General features: G+C 55.3%; 1 pseudogene; it reads left to right on the top strand.

Annotated features, from left to right (window-relative positions):
• Positions 1-2559, top strand: part of LOC108803493 — a 15632-nt pseudogene that overhangs the window by 1557 nt on the left and 11516 nt on the right.

Genomic DNA, 2559 nt, shown 5'->3' with positions numbered 1-2559 from the left:
ATGTGTCCTCCTTCCTCTTCCTGTCCCCTGTGCATGTGTCCTCCTTCCTCTTCCTGTCCCCTGTGCATGTGTCCTCCTTCCTCTTCCTGTCCCCTGTGCATGTGTCCTCCTTCCTCTTCCTGTCCCCTGTGCATGTGTCCTCCTTCCTCTTCCTGTCCCCTGTGTATGTGTCCTCCTTCCTCTTCCTGTCCCCTGTGCATGTGTCCTCCTTCCTCTTCCTGTCCCCAGTGCATGTGTCCTCCTTCCTCTTCCTGTCCCCTGTGCATGTGTCCTCCTTCCTCTTCCTGTCCCCTGTGCATGTGTCCTCCTTCCTCTTCCTGTGCATGTGTCCTCCTTCCTCTTCCTGTCCCCTGTGTATGTGTCCTCCTTCCTCTTCCTGTGCGCTCACCTCTTCCTTCCTGTTCAGCTGCAGAGGAAGCGGCACATCGGGACCGACATCGTAGCCATAGTGTTCCAGGACGAGAACACGCCCTTCGTCCCCGACATGATCGCCTCCAACTTCCTGCACGGCTACATCGTGGTGCAGGCGGAGGGGCCGTGCGCCGGGAACACCGTGTATAAGGTACGCCGCCCAATCCAGACCAGATCTGAACATGTGTCACCACAGACCCGTCCCCATTGGATGAATGTTATTATGGCCCAACCCCCATATCTGCCAGGCTGTGTTATGTACCAAGGCCGCTGGGCATGCTGGGATTCCTTGTTCCTCAGCAGTATGGATTTGTCCATCAGGTCCTGACATTGGTACAGCACTGCCACGCAGCAGCACAGTCTGGCAGAAGACCTGCTTTTTGTCTGCTGCTATTCGGCAACATTTACAGGTCTTGTCTCTCCCCCAGCCTGGGATTGGATGCTAATAAGAGAAGCAGCAGACTGATGAGCCCATCTCTCTTTCACTCTGTTCTCTCCTCCTATCAGCATGCTGCATGCGCTGCACTATACCGGACTCCTCCCCCAGTCTGAGCTCTGCTGTACAGGGATTGTAATAGGCTATCAGGTCAGATGATGACACGGCTCGTATATAAGAATCCATTCATTGGGGCCTTTTATATCGGTGGAGTTCAGCTTTAAGGGGACTGTCACCCATCCTGTGTCATGTGACCTCTGGGTCACATGACCATTGATCAGTATTTGGCAGCACGGTCTCATTTTGGCATCTTTGCGGTGAAATCCGATTTGGGTAAATCTCCGGCTCAGGTCAGATGGAAGTGTTCCGGTGACGCTCTGACGCTGATCGGTGGTGACGGGAGTCAGTGGCGGGTCACACCCCCCCTCCCCCCGTCTGCCCCGATTACCACTGACGGCGGCCGAGCGATCCCCATATATAGAGGGGACTTATGTGTCCTCCTTCCTCTTCCTGTCCCCAGTGCATGTGTCCTCCTTCCTCTTCCTGTCCCCTGTGCATGTGTCCTCCTTCCTCTTCCTGTCCCCTGTGCATGTGTCCTCCTTCCTCTTCCTGTGCATGTGTCCTCCTTCCTCTTCCTGTCCCCTGTGTATGTGTCCTCCTTCCTCTTCCTGTGCGCTCACCTCTTCCTTCCTGTTCAGCTGCAGAGGAAGCGGCACATCGGGAACGACATCGTAGCCATAGTGTTCCAGGACGAGAACACGCCCTTCGTCCCCGACATGATCGCCTCCAACTTCCTGCACGGCTACATCGTGGTGCAGGCGGAGGGGCCGTGCGCCGGGAACACCGTGTATAAGGTACGCCGCCCAATCCAGACCAGATCTGAACATGTGTCACCACAGACCCGTCCCCATTGGATGAATGTTATTATGGCCCAACCCCCATATCTGCCAGGCTGTGTTATGTACCAAGGCCGCTGGGCATGCTGGGATTCCTTGTTCCTCAGCAGTATGGATTTGTCCATCAGGTCCTGACATTGGTACAGCACTGCCACGCAGCAGCACAGTCTGGCAGAAGACCTGCTTTTTGTCTGCTGCTATTCGGCAACATTTACAGGTCTTGTCTCTCCCCCAGCCTGGGATTGGATGCTAATAAGAGAAGCAGCAGACTGATGAGCCCATCTCTCTTTCACTCTGTTCTCTCCTCCTATCAGCATGCTGCATGCGCTGCACTATACCGGACTCCTCCCCCAGTCTGAGCTCTGCTGTACAGGGATTGTAATAGGCTATCAGGTCAGATGATGACACGGCTCGTATATAAGAATCCATTCATTGGGGCCTTTTATATCGGTGGAGTTCAGCTTTAAGGGGACTGTCACCCATCCTGTGTCATGTGACCTCTGGGTCACATGACCATTGATCAGTATTTGGCAGCACGGTCTCATTTTGGCATCTTTGCGGTGAAATCCGATTTGGGTAAATCTCCGGCTCAGGTCAGATGGAAGTGTTCCGGTGACGCTCTGACGCTGATCGGTGGTGACGGGAGTCAGTGGCGGGTCACACCCCCCCTCCCCCCGTCTGCCCCGATTACCACTGACGGCGGCCGAGCGATCCCCATATATAGAGGGGACTGACTGTCGCGGTTGCTGTGTTTCAGGTCTCGGTGACGGCTCGGGATGACGTGCCTTTCTTCGGTCCACCGCTCCCCGATCCCGC

Source organism: Nanorana parkeri, unplaced genomic scaffold, assembly GCF_000935625.1.
Source record: "Nanorana parkeri isolate BGI_ZX_2015 unplaced genomic scaffold, ASM93562v1 scaffold3797, whole genome shotgun sequence".
NCBI lineage: Eukaryota > Metazoa > Chordata > Amphibia > Anura > Dicroglossidae > Nanorana > Nanorana parkeri.
Note: the sequence above shows the minus strand (reverse complement) of the source record. Positions and strands in the feature narration are given on the sequence as shown.